Source organism: Astyanax mexicanus, chromosome 18 (assembly GCF_023375975.1).
Source record: "Astyanax mexicanus isolate ESR-SI-001 chromosome 18, AstMex3_surface, whole genome shotgun sequence".
In the NCBI taxonomy this organism is placed as follows: Eukaryota; Metazoa; Chordata; class Actinopteri; order Characiformes; family Acestrorhamphidae; genus Astyanax; species Astyanax mexicanus.
In genome coordinates, this window is record NC_064425.1 from 44,252,649 (window position 1) to 44,267,039 (window position 14,391).

Here is a 14,391-nt window from a genome sequence, read left to right on the forward strand (position 1 = left end):
TAAGTGGTTGCTAAGCAGTTGCTAACGTTTTCCTAGTGGTTGCTAAGGTGTTGCTAAGTGGTTGCTAGGCAGTTGCTTTCATTACTAAAGTGGTTGCTAAGTGGTTGCAAGGCAGTTGCTAACGTTTTCCTAGTGGTTGCTAAGGTGTTGCTAAGTGGTTGCTAGGCAGTTGCTAACGTTTTCCTAGTGGTTGCTAAGGTGTTGCTAAGTGGTTGCTAGGCAGTTGCTATCATTACTAAAGTGGTTGCTAAGTGGTTGCAAGGCAGTTGCTATCGTTTCTAAAGTGGTTGCTAAGCAGTTGCTAGGCAGTTGCTAACATATTCCACATGGTTGCTAAGTGGTTGCTAGGCAGTTGCTAACATTTTCCAGGTGGTTGCTAAGATGTTGTTAAGTGGTTGCTAGGCAGTTGCTATAATTTCTAAAGTGGTTGCTAGGCAGTTTCTAACGTTTTCCTAGTGGTTGCTAAGGTGTTGCTAAGTGGTTGCTAGGCAGTTGCTAACGTTTTCCTAGTGGTTGCTAAGGTGTTGCTAAGTGGTTGCTAGGCAGTTGCTATCATTACTAAAGTGGTTGCTAAGTGGTTGCAAGGCAGTTGCTATCGTTTTCCTAGTGGTTGCTAAAGTGTTGCTAAGTGGTTGCTAGGCAGTTGCTATAATTTCTAAAGTGGTTACTAAGTGGTTGCTAGGCAGTTGCTAACGTTTTCCAGGTGGTTGCTAAGGTGTTGCTAAGTGGTTGCTAGGCAGTTGTTAACATTTTCCAGGTGGTTGCTAAGGTGTTGCTAAGTGGTTGCTAGGTAGTTGCTAACGTTTTCCAGGTGGTTGCTAAGGTGTTGCTAAGTGGTTGCTAGGCAGTTGTTAACATTTTCCAGGTGGTTGCTAAGGTGGTTGCTAAGCAGTTAATAGGTGGTTGCTAAAACCTGGCTGGGGTGCCGGGGTGTCCAAACTTTTGACTGATAGCTGCTCCATACAGCAGCTCCTCCATACACTCACAGTACTGGAGGAGCAGGGGAGAGAAGGGGTTCCGTGCGCAGAGCTGCTCGTGTGTGAGATGGAACTCTGGGCCCCCCATTCATTTCTATGGGAAAACTTCGTACGACAATTGTACAAAAACCGTACATCGTATCGTTTCGTAAAGCATATTTTCGGAAAGAACGCGGTAGGTTTTATAGACCATTACGTCTTCGTATCTCAAAAATTGTGACCTACGTGGACGTTCAAAATTTTCCCCCATTCATTCCTATGGGGAAAAAAAAGCGTACGTTTACGAAGTTTTTACGAAAACCGTACGATAAATCGCTTCAAAAAGCACAAGCAACCTAATCGGGCATAGGTCCAACGATCCTGTAAAGTTTCGTGTTCCTACGTTAAAAGCCCTAGGAGGAGATAGTGATTAAATTTTGCGAATAGAATAATAAGAATAAGAACTAGAAAAGGTAAAGTTCGTGAACGAACTTTAAGTTGGCTTGGAAAAGAACACTAATAACGTTAAAAAGTTAAAATGGTTGCTAAGCTTTTTCCGTCTGAAGAGTGTGAAGAGTCATTGATATGCTGTTAACTTTTGGCTAAACGCTAAATGCCAAAAACGCTGAAATCTAAAAATGTTTGGTTAAACGCTGAAATCTAAAAACATTTGGTTAAACGCTGAAATCTAAAAACGTTTGATTAAACGCTGAAATCTAAAAACGTTTGATTAAACGCTGAAATCTAAAAACGTTTGGTTAAACGCTGAAATCTAAAAACATTTGGTTAAACGCTGAAATCTATAAACGTTTGATTAAACGCTGAAATCTAAAAATGTTTGGTTAAACGCTGAAATCTAAAAACGCTTGTTTAAATGCTGAAATCGTAAAACTTTTGGTTAAATGTTTGATTGCTAATGTGTTGCTAGGCGGTTGCTATCATTTCTGAAGTGGTTGCTAAGCTGTTGCTAGGCAGTTGCTAATGTTTTCCAGGTGGTTCCTAAGCTGTTGCTAACTGGTTGCTAGGCAATTGCTAACATATACCAGGTGGTTGCTAGGTGGTTGCTAGGGTGTTGCTAGGTTGTTGCTAAGGTGTTGCTATGGTATCCAGGGTGGTTGCTAAGATGTTGCTAGGTGGTTGCTAACGTGTTGCTAGGTGGTTGCTAAGGTGTTGCTATGGTATCCAGGGTGGTTGCTAATGTGTTGCTAGGTGGTTGCTAGGGTCTTGCTAGGTGGTTGCTAAGGTGTTGCTACGGTATCTGGGGTGGTTGCTAAGGTGTTGGTAGGTGGTTGCTAGGGTGTTGCTAGTTGGTTGCTAGGTGGTTGCTAAGGTGTTGCTATGCGGTTGCTAAGGTGTTGCTATGCGGTTGCTAAGGTGTTGCTATGGTATCCAGGGTGGTTGCTAAGGTGTTGCTAGGTGGTTGCTAGGGTGTTGCTATGCGGTTGCTAAGGTGTTGCTATGGTATCCAGGGTGGTTGCTAAGGTGTTGCTAGGTGGTTGCTAGGGTGTTGCTATGGTATCCAGGGTGGTTGCTAAGGTGTTGCTAGGTGGTTGCTAGGTGGTTGCTAAGGTGTTGCTAGGTGGTTGCTAAGGTGTTGCTATGGTATCTGGGGTGGTTGCTAAGGTGTTGCTAGGTGGTTGCTATGTGGTTGCTAAGGTGTTGCTATGCGGTTGCTAAGGTGTTTCTAAAGTGGTTGCTAAGTGGTTGCTAGGCAGTTGCTAACGTTTTCCATGTGGTTGCTAAGTGGTTGCTTAGTGGTTGCTAGGCAGTTTCTATAATTTCTAAAGTGGTTGCTAGGCAGTTGCTAACATATTCCACGTGGTTACTAAGTGGTTGCTAGGCAGTTGCTGTCATTTTTAAAGTGGTTGCTAAGCTGTTGCTAGGCAGTTGCTAACGTTTTCCAGTTGGTTGCTAAGGTGTTGCTAAGTGGTTGCTACGCACATACTATCATTTCTAAATTGGTTGCTAAGTGGTTGCTAGGCAGTTGCTAACATATTCCACATGATTGCTAAGTGGTTGCTAGACAGTTGCTAACGTTTTTCAGGTGGTTGCTAAGCTGTTGCTATTTGGTTGCTAGGCAGTTGCTATCATTTCTAGAGTGGTTGCTATGCAGTTGATAACGTTTTCCAGGTGGTTGCTAAGGTGTAGCAAACTGGTTGCTAGGCAGTTGCTAACGTATTCCAGGTGGTTGCTAAGTGGTTGCTAGGCAGTTGCTATAATTTCTAAAGTGGTTGCTAAGCAGTTGCTAATGTTTTCCTAGTGGTTGTTAAGGTGTTGCTAAGTGGTTGCTAGGCAGTTGCTATCGTTTTTAACGTGGTTGCTAAGTGGTTGCTAGGCAGTTGCTTTCATTTCTAAAGTGGTTGCTAAGCTGTTGCTAGGCAGTTTCTAACGTTTTCCTAGTGGTTGCTAAGGTATTGCTAACTGGTTGCTAGGCAGTTGCTAACGTTTTCCAGGTGGTTGCTAAGTTGTTGCTAAGTGGTTGCTAGGCAGTTGCTAACGTTTTCCAGGTGGTTGCTAAGGTGGTTGCTAAGCAGTTAATAGGTGGTTGCTAAACCCTGGCTGGGGTGCCGGGGTGTCCAAACTTTTGACTGATAGCTGCTCCATACAGCAGCTCCTCCATACACTCACAGTACTGGAGGAGCAGGGGAGAGAAGGGGTTCCGTGCGCAGAGCTGCTCGTGTGCGAGATGGAACTCTGGGCCCCCCATTCATTTCTATGGGGAATCTTCGTACGATAATTGTACGAAAACCGTAAGTCGTTTTGTTTCGTAAAGCATATTTTCGGAAAGATCTCGGAAAGTTCTATAAACCGTCCTAATTTCGTCTTCGTATCTCGAAAATTGTGCCGTTCACGGGCTTTCAAATTTCTCCCCATTCATTTTCAATGGGAAAAAATTCGTACATTTACGAAGTTTTTACGAAAACCGTACGACATATCGCTTCAAAAAGCACAAGCAACCTAAGTTGGCATAGGTTCTACGACCCCTCAAAATTTCGTGATTCTACCATAAAAGCTGTAGGAGGAGTAGTCGATTAAATTTCGCGAATAGAATAATAAGAATAAGAACTAGAAAAGGAAAGTTCGATAACGAACTTTAAGTTGGCTTGGAAAAGTACGTTAAATAGTTAAATAACGTTGAATAGTTAAAATGGTTGCTAAGATATTTCTGTCTAAAGCGTGTGAAGAGTGGTTGCTATGCTGTTGACTTTCGGCTAAATGTTGAAGTCCAAAAAGTTTTGGCTAACATGGTGAAAAGCTTATAATTATCTTATAAAGTAAAGTGTTGCTAAGTGGTTGCTAGGTAGTTGCTAGGCAGTTGCTAATGTAGTCCACATCGTTGCTTAGTGTTTGCTAATTGGTTGCTAGGCAGTTGCGAACATATTCAAGGTGGTTGCTAAGCTGTTGCTAACTTGTTGCTAGGCAACTCCTAACGTATTCCAAATGGTTTTTAAGTGGTTATTAGGCAGTTTCTAATATTTTCCAGGTGGTTGCTAACTGGTTGCTATGGTATCCGGGGTGGTTGCTAAGGTGTTGCTAGGTGGTTGCTAAGGTGTTGCTATGGTATCTGGGGTGGTTGCTAAGGTGTTGCTAGGTGGTTGCTAGAGGGTTAATAGGTGGTTGCTAAGGTGTTGCTATGGGATCCGGGGTGGTTGCTAAGGTGTTGCTATGGTATCCGGGTTGGTTGCTAAGGTGTTGCTAGGTGGTTGCTAAGGTGTTGCTATGGTATCCAGGGTGGTTGCTAAGGTGTTGCTAGGTGGTTGCTAGGGTGTTGCTAGGCGGTTGCTATGGTATCCAGGGTGGTTGCTAAGGTGTTGCTAGGTGGTTGCTAAGGTGTTGCTATGGTATCCGGGGTGGTTGCTAAGGTGTTGCTAGGTGGTTGCTAAGGTGTTGCTATGGTATCCTGGGTGGTTGCTAAGGTGTTGCTAGGTGGTTGCTATGGTGTTGCTATGGTATCCAGGGTGGTTGCTAAGGTGTTGCTAGGTGGTTGCTAAGGTGTTGCTATGGTATCCTGGGTGGTTGCTAAGGTGTTGCTAGGTGGTTGCTAGGCAGTAGCTAAGGTGTTGCTATGGTATCCTGGGTGGTTGCTAAGGAGTTTCTAGGTGGTTGCTAAGGTGTTGCTAGGTGGTTGCTAAGGTGTTGCAATGGTATCCGGGGTGGTTGCTAAGGTGTTGCTAGGTGGTTGCTAGGCGGTTGCTTAGGTGTTGCTATGGTATCCGGGGTGGTTGCTACGGTGTTTCTAAGTGGTTGCTAAGGTGTTGCTAGGTGGTTGCTAAGGTGTTGCTATGGTATCCAGGGTGGTTGCTAAGGTGTTGCTAGGTGGTTGCTAAGGTGTTGCTATGGTATCCAGGGTGGTTGCTAAGGTGTTGCTAGGTTGTTGCTAGGTGGTTGCTAGGGTGTTGCTAGGTGGTTGCTAAGGTGTTGCTATGGTATCCAGGGTGGTTGCAAAGGTGTTGCTAGGTGGTTGCTAGGTGGTTGCTAGGGTGTTGCTAGGTGGTTGCTAAGGTGTTGCTAGGTGGTTGCTAAGGTGTTGCTATGGTATCCAGGGTGGTTGCTAAGGTGTTGCTAGGTGGTTGCTAAGGTGTTGCTAGGTGGTTGCTAAGGTGTTGCTATGGTATCCGGGGTGGTTGCTAAGGTGTTGCTAGGTGGTTGCAAGGTGGTTGCTAAGGTGTTGCTAGGTGGTTGCTAGGGTGTTGCTAGGTGGTTGCTAAGGTTTTGCTAGGTGGTTGCTAAGGTGTTGCTATGGTATCCAGGGTGGTTGCTAAGGTGTTGCTAGGTGGTTGCTAAGGTGTTGCTATGGTATCCGGGGTGGTTGCTAAGGTGTTGCTAGGCGGTTGCTAGGCGGTTGCTAAGGTGTTGCTATGGTGTCTGTGGTGGTTGCTAAGGTGTTGCTAGGTGGTTGCTAAGATGTTGCTATGGTATCTGGGGTGGTTGCTAAGGTGTTGCTAGGTGTATCTGACTGGTCGCTAGGCAGTTGCTACCATTTCTAAAGTGGTTGCTAAGCAGTTGCTAACGTTTTCCAGGTGGTTGCTAAGGTGTTGCTATCTGGTTGCTAGGCAGTTGCTAACGTATTACACATGGTTGCTAAGTGGTTGCTAGGCAGTTGCTAATGTTTTCCAGGTGGTTGCTAAGGTGTATCTAACTGGTTGCTAGGCAGTAGTAGATAAAAAGAAAGAGTGTTAAATGTAGAAGTACAGAAAAAGGGAGAGCCTGAAATAGAGAAGTAGAGAGAAAATCAGCGTGAGAAGTAGAGAAAGAACACCCGAGAATGTGAGAAAAAGAGTGACAAGTAGAGAGAAATATTGAGCGAGAGAAAGAGAATTAGGGAAAAAGAGAGATCGAGAAATAAAGAAGTAGAGAAAGAAAGAGGATGTAGTAGAGAGATAGATAGAAAGAGAAAGCAAGACAGAAAAGTAGAGTGAAAGAGAAGTAGAGAGAAGAGCGAGAAATAAAGAGTAAGAGAGAAATAGAGAAATAGAAAAGTAGAAAGAAAGAGACATAGAAAAGTAGAGAGAGTGAGAAATAGAGAAGTAGAGAGAGAGTGAGAAAGAGAGAGTGAGAAATAGAGAAGAAGAGAGCAAAAGAGAGTGAGAAATAGAGAAGCAGAGAGAGAGTGAGAAATAGAGAAGTAGAGAGAGAGTGAGAAAGAGAGAGTGAGAAATAGAGAAGTAGAGAGAGTGAGAAATAGAGACGTAGAGAGAGAGTGAGAAAGAGAGTGAGAAATAGAGAAGTAGAGAGAGAGTGAGAAATAGAGACGTAGAGAGAGAGTGAAAAAGAGAGTGAGAAATATAGAAGTAGAGAGAGTGAGAAATATAGAAGTAGAGAGAGAGAGTGAGAAATAGAGACGTAGAGAGAGAGTGAGAAAGAGAGAGTGAGAAATAGAGACGTAGAGAGAGAGTGAGAAATAGAGTGAGAAATAGACGTAGAGAGAGAGTGAGAAAGAGAGTGAGAAATAGAGACGTAGAGAGAGAGTGAGAAATAGAGTGAGAAATAGAGACGTAGAGAGAGAGTGAGAAAGAGAGTGAGAAATAGAGGAGTAGAGAGCAAAAGAGAGTGAGAAATAGAGAAGTAGAGAGCAAAAGAGAGAGTGAGAATTAGAGAAGTAGAGAGCGAAAGAGAGAGTGAGAAAGAGAGAGTGGTTGCTAAGCAGTTATTAGGTGGTTGCTAAGCCCTGGCTGGGGTGCCGGGGTGTCCAAACTTTTGACTGATAGCTGCTCCATACAGCAGCTCCTCCATACACTCACAGTACTGGAGGAGCAGGGGAGAGAAGGGGTTCCGTGCGCAGAGCTGCTCGTGAGCGAGATGGAACTCTGGGCCCCCCATTCATTTCTATGGGAAAACTTCGTACGAAAATTGTACGAAAACCGTACGTCGTATCGCTTCGCAACCTGCTATTAATTTAAAGATCTCGGTAAGATCTATAACCTCGCCAAATTTGGTCTTCGTATCTCAAAAATTGTGGCGGTTACGGACGTTTAAAATTTCGCCCCATTCATTCCTATGGGGAAAAAATGCGTACGTTTACGAAGTTTTTACGAAAACCGTACGATAAATCGCTCCAAAAAGCACAAGCACGCTAAGTTGGCATAGGTCCTACGATCCGTGAAAGTTTCGTGATTCTACGTTGAAAGCTCTAGGAGGAGTAGCGTACAGAAAAAAAGGCGTAAGAATAATAATAATAATAATAACTAGAAAAGGTAAAGTTCGTGAACGAACTTTAAGTTGGCTTGGAAAAGAACGCTAATAACGTTAAAAAGTTAAAATGGTTGCTAAGCTTTTTCCGTCTGAAGAGTGTGAAGAGTCATTGATATGCTGTTAACGCTAAATGCTAAAAACGCTGAAATCTAAAAACATTTGGTTAAACGCTGAAATCTAAAAACATTTGGTTAAACGCTGAAATCTAAAAACATTTGGTTAAACGTTGAAATCTAAGAATGTTTGATTAAACGCTGAAATCTAAAAACGTTTGGTTAAAAGATGAAATCTAAAAACATTTGGTTAAACACTGAAATCTAAAAACGTTTGATTAAACGCTGAAATCTAAAAACGTTTGGTTAAACGCTGAAATCTAAAAACGCTTGTTTAAATGCTGAAATCGTAAAACTTTTGGTTAAACTTTTGATTGCTAATGTGTTGCTAGGCAGTTGCTATCATTTCTGAAAAGGTTGCTAAGCTGTTGCTAGGCAATTGCTAATGTTTTCCAGGTGGTTGCTAAGCTGTTGCTAACTGGTTGCTAGGCAATTGCTAACATATAACAGGTGGTTGCTAAGGTGTTGCTAGGTTGTTGCTAAGGTGTTGCTATGGTATCCGGGGTGGTTGCTAAGATGTTGCTAGGTGGTTGCTAACGTGTTGCTAGGTGGTTGCTAAGGTGTTGCTATGGTATCCGGGGTGGTTGCTAAGGTGTTGCTAGGGTGTTGCTAGGTGGTTGCTAGGGTGTTGCTAGGTGGTTGCTAAGGTGTTGCTATGGTATCTCGGGTGGTTGCTAAGGTGTTGCTAGTTGGTTGCTAGGGTGTTGCTATGATATCTGGGGTGGTTGCTAAGGTGTTGCTAGGTGGTTGCTAGGGTGTTGCTAGGTGGTTGCTAGGTGGTTGCTAAGGTGTTGTTATGCGGTTGCTAAGGTGTTGCTATGGTACCCTGGGTGGTTGCTAAGGTGTTGCTAGGTGGTTGCTAGGTGGTTGCTAAGGTGTTGCTATGGTACCTGGGGTGGTTGCTAAGGTGTTGCTAGGTGGTTGCTAGGGTGTTGCTATGGTATCCGGGGTGGTTGCTAAGGTGTTGCTAGGTGGTTGCTAAGGTGTTGCTATGGTATCTAGGGTGGTTGCTAAGGTGTTGCTAGGTGGTTGCTAGGGTGTTGCTAGGTGGTTGCTAGGTGGTTGCTAAGGTGTTGCTATGCGGTTGCTAAGGTGTTGCTATGGTATCCTGGGTGGTTGCTAAGGTGTTGCTAGGTGGTTGCTAGGTGGTTGCTAAGGTGTTGCTATGGTACCTGGGGTGGTTGCTAAGGTGTTGCTAGGTGGTTGCTAGGGTGTTGCTATGGTATCCGGGGTGGTTGCTAAGGTGTTGCTAGGTGGTTGCTAGGTGGTTTCTAAGGTGTTGCTAGGTGGTTGCAAAGGTGTTGCTATGGTATCTAGGGTGGTTGCTAAGGTGTTGCTAGGTGGTTGCTATGTGGTTGCTAAGGTGTTGCTATGCGGTTGCTAAGGTGTTTCTAAAGTGGTTGCTAAGTGGTTGCTAGGCAGTTGCTAATGTTTTCCATGTGGTTGCTAAGTGGTTGCTTAGTGGTTGCTAAGCAGTTTCTATCATTTCGAAAGTGGTTGCTAGGCAGTTGCTAACATATTCCACATGGTTACTAAGTGGTTGCTAGGCAGTTGCTGTCATTTTTAAAGTGGTTGCTAAGCTGTTGCTAGGCAGTTGCTAACGTTTTCCAGTTGGTTGCTAAGGTGTTGCTAAGTGGTTGCTAGGCAGTTACTATCATTTCTAAATTGGTTGCTAAGTGGTTGCTAGGCAGTTGCTAACATATTCCACGTGATTGCTAGGTGGTTGCTAAGCAGTTGCTAACATATTCCACATGATTGCTAAGTTGTTGCTATGCAGTTGATAACATTTTCCAGGTGGTTGCTAAGGTGTAGCTAACTGGTTGCTAGGCAGTTGCTAACGTATACCAGGTGGTTGCTAAGTGGTTGCTAGGCAGTTGCTATAATTTCTAAAGTGGTTGCTAAGCAGTTGCTAATGTTTTCCTAGTGGTTGTTAAGGTGTTGCTAAGTGGTTGCTAGGCTGTTGCTATCGTTTCTAAAGTGGTTGCTAAGTGGTTGCTAGTGTTTGCTAAGTGGTTGCTAGGCAGTTGCTAACGTTTTCCTAGTGGCTGTTAAGGTGTTGCTAAGTGGTTGCTAGGCAGTTGCTATCGTTTTTAACGTGGTTGCTAAGTGGTTGCTAAGTGGTTGCTAGGCAGTTGCTTTCATTTCTAAAGTGGTTGCTAAGCTGTTGCTAGGCAGGTCCTAACGTTTTCCTGGTGGTTGCTAAGGTGTTGCTAACTGGTTGCTAGGCAGTTGCTATAATTTTTAAAGTGGTTGCTAAGTGGTTGCTAGGCAGTTGCTAACGTTTTCCAGGTGGTTGCTAAGGTGGTTGCTAAGCAGTTAATAGGTGGTTGCTAAAACCTGGCTGGGGTGCCGGGGTGTCCAAACTTTTGACTGATAGCTGCTCCATACAGCAGCTCCTCCATACACTCACAGTACTGGAGGAGCAGGGGAGAGAAGGGGTTCCGTGCGCAGAGCTGCTCGTGTGTGAGATGGAACTCTGGGCCCCCCATTCATTTCTATGGGAAAACTTCGTACGACAATTGTACGAAAACCGTACGACATATAATTTCGTGAAGCATATTTTCGGAAAGAACGCGATACGTTCTATAAACCAGCCGAATTTCGTCTTCGTATCTTGAAAATTGTGACGTACACGAGCTTTCGAATTTCTCCCCATTCATTTTCAATGGGAAAAATTTCGTACATTTACGAAGTTTTTACGAAAACCGTACGATATATCGCTTCAAAAAGCACAAGCAACTTAAGTTGGCATAGGTTCTACGATCCCTGAAAATTTCGTGACTGTACCATAAAAGCTGTAGGAGGAGTAGCGTTGCAAAAAACATGGCGAGAATAATAAGAATAAGAAGATTACGAAGAACAATAAGTTGGCTTTTCCAAGCCAACTTAATAAGAAGATTACGAAGAACAAGAAGTTGGCTTTTCCAAGCCAACTTAATAAGATTACGAAGAACAATAAGTTGGCTTTTCCAAGCCAACTTAATAAGAAGATTACGAAGAACAATAAGTTGGCTTTTCCAAGCCAACTTAATTATCTGAGCAAAGTCCCCAAAATGTGTTCAGCTAAAATGAGATCTGGTTTTAAACATATACACCATTTAATATTAAAATCTTATCATTCTAGTTATCATTTTTGTCATTCTATAAGGACGATTCATCATATGGTGGTGGGTAAAAGTGAGTAAATTTGTATTGGAAAAGTAAAAAGAATGGAACCTTAAATGGGACATTGCCACAGGGTTCAAAATAAAAAGTATTAAGATATTGTTTTTGAAACAGCTGTAGTGGACTGATGACTTTGCAGCAAGATAACGCAAAGGGGGCTTTTTGCAGAGAGAGAACCAAAGCAAATAATAATAAAGCAATAATAAAAAATATATACTTACAATAATTGCAAACCTGTTTAGAGTCAATGGTCTTTTAAAGCCAAAATGTTGGTGATTTAAGTGGTTCTGGGTGTTAAAGTAGTCAAGATGTTATATCATAACTCTAAAATATGTTTTTTTTCCCCATGTTTTCCCATTTTTATTTTATAATTATCTGTCTCTCTTTTTGCCTTAGGTTCCATAGAGCGTTTAACGCTACATTTGGAGCTTGACACCACAGGGGGTATTTATTTTTTATTTTTACCTACTGTACACATATGTGCATATTACACAATCATTCACCATTAGAAGTGCTTTCAATAGTAAACCATTTAAGTATAATGTGTTGTTTAGGACAAAGTGTCACGGTTGTGAGGCATGACATGTTATTTGCATGCTAATAGTACCCCACGTGAAGCTTCAGTGTGCTCAACATGCCTAAATTCGTATTTTTTTGAAGAAATTTTACTCCTGGGAGGTTTTGGCATGGTGTCTGTATCAGAGGAATAATCTATTTCTAAATGTCTAAATATCTTCCTTCCTTTTTTGGAAGGAATTGTACAGATTATTATTGTAGGTCACATGGAAGGTGGAAAAAATCTGAAATAATTAATCTTGGTTAGATTTTCTATAAGACAAAAACATGACTTTTTATCCACTGAAGCTTGAAGGTGCAGTAGAAATATTTAAGTAAAATAGGAAAAGTTCTTGTTGGATAATGTACTTGAAAATTTCCACAAAGTTAATCTTGTTCTATTGGCAATGCTTAGATAATTATGTGACTTAAATTCCCCCCACAGGCACTGATGGAGAAAACAAAGACGAACAAAAAGCCCCATATGGTAAGTATGAGTTGAGAAATACAACCTGCTAACTAAGAGTTAAAATGTAAATGTATGTGCATTTCCTCAATCAACTTGAGTTAAATATTTGAATTCGATACATTTACAGAATACCTAATTAGCACATGAAAAAGTACTTTTACTTCTACTACCTTTTCTTCTTCTATTACTACTCCTTACTACTAGCATAGCACAAATAAATGATATAGCTATCGAGAAGCTATCAGTGTTTCATTTACATTAAATCCACTCATAATTATTATATTAGATTTTATCCATCTTATCTCTCAGACAAAAACAATCAAGCTGTATAAAAATGGATGTACTGGGACACCACTACTTGAGACCAAATCAAAATTTAAATTTCTTGTACTTTAAAGATGGTACATCGCAATATATTGATTTTATGTAAACTAATGGAAACTTAATTAATGTATTTCCCAATGTTTTAACATGTTTTTTAATAGAATCAGACAATTCAAGTAAGAAGAATATTGAACCCACTGGTAAGTATGTCTAAAGAAAAGCACATCTAAGCTAACAGCACTGCCAATGTCATTAAATTAGGCCTGCTGTAGTATAATTTCTTAATTAAAGATAAATTGTTTTATTTTTAAGCAGTTCCATCATCACTGTTGCAAATCACAAATTAGATGATCAGAAGGGGATCGCCAACATTACCCACCAAATTAATAACATTTAAACATCTCATTCCATAATTTTTTCATTCAATTTAAGATTTGTAGTTGTGTCTCTTGTGGGTTGATAGGATGTCTGCTTTTGCTCATGAATATTCATACATGCAAACATATCGCCTCTGATTGGCTAAAAGCACAGCAATAACAGGAGGCAGACGACAATTCTAAACGTTTTAATATAAAGACATTTTTTACACTAATAACAGTTTTTGCAATGTCACATGTTACTTTACAACATGTGTAATAATGCCATGCTAAGTGTAGTTCAGCCACTGACCTACAGTCTTAGAGTCTCTGTAAAACACAAAATCCACCAGAGATCCTATTTAAACCTATAGTTACTCACACACAGAGGTAGGTAGTGCAGGTCCAGATAGTAAAAATCCACCCCGGGGGTTCTTATACAAGATACGTAACTAGCTATTGTAAATAGAACTATTTTATTTATTTCATGATTAAATAATAAAACACTGGAATAATGGGAAGCTCAAATTATTTATTAATTAGCTAATTTACACTGTTAATTGAATTCTGCTTTTTACAGAATTATGGGTTGAATTCTAGGTACTGTACCTTATTTAAAACACCATTGGGTAATAGCACAACAATAACAAATGTTCTTAACATACACCTACTTATCTCAATTGTACTTGGCTGGTGGTGTTTTTCCTCCATAGACTAATTCTAACCATTTGTTCCTTAGCTCTGAATTACTGGGTAAAGTATATAAACACTGATGTGTTATTCACACAAATAACACAGGAATGAACTGCATGCTGTTCCTAGCTCTGTTAGCTCCTATCTGATGAGACAGTGTCACTGCCTGGCTTTAGCTCTGCCTGTGGGCGGTCCCGAGCTGAGGTGGGCGGGGCCATGAATAATAATTCACAGGCTAACGTAGACACGATGCTTTTTCTGATCGACTCGTTTTTCTGAATATTTTCTTTTACTGGCTGCTGCAGAGAATGAGAAAGAGGTTGAGGAAGAGTTTCATGTGCAGCATCATAACAAACTTTTATGGCTTAGTAAAAACATATGTAGATAGACAGATAGATACAGTGGCAAGAAAAAGCTTTTGGAATTTCTTGATTTTCTGCATAAATGTGTCATAAAATGTGATCTGATCTTCATTCAAATCAAGGGTATTGACATTGTGTTTTTGCAGTGTAAAACTGCTGATTTGTTAAAGTCTGTTTGTGTAAATTATTTTTTCAAACCTTATGTTCTCTTTTCTTAAAAGGGTGCACGAGTTTCCATTTGTTTTTGTTTGTTTCAGCTCCAACTATTACAGATTTCTCTGTCAAGAACATTTCAGCGGGTGAAATTATCATTATAGTCCTCTGCATCATTATACTTATACTACTGGTAAGTAAATCAATGTTATTTTGGCACAATTACTTGTTGTTTCCTACATTATATGTTATTTACAACAATAGCTATAAATGTAAATATGTGTGTCAATGTTGCCATACTTTAAATAGTATAATGTATGTTCAGTGTTTAAATAATGTGAATAATGAAGTCAGATAAAATCAAATGAAGGTGTTTATCCTTGTTATTGTTTAGGAGGTGTACTATGGGTGTTTAAAATGAGCAACAACTTAAAGGACCTGAATGCTCTTAAATGGTAGATTAAATGGTGGTTGAATTTCTTGATCTCACCTCAACAGCAGAAAACTCAGCAACTGATATCATAGATATGAATATTAATTATATATTGGCTT

The 14,391-nt window shown here is 41.0% G+C and overlaps 1 long non-coding RNA gene across 1 annotated transcript; it reads left to right on the forward strand.

The window, feature by feature from the left end:
• The first annotated feature begins 1,980 nt into the window (after nt 1–1,980).
• Nucleotides 1,981–9,033, forward strand: LOC125782594 (uncharacterized). The gene is made up of 3 exons (XR_007425313.1): nt 1,981–2,025; nt 8,225–8,441; nt 8,496–9,033. It is a non-coding gene; the product is annotated as an uncharacterized LOC125782594 (long non-coding RNA).
• The last annotated feature ends 5,358 nt before the right edge of the window (nt 9,034–14,391 follow it).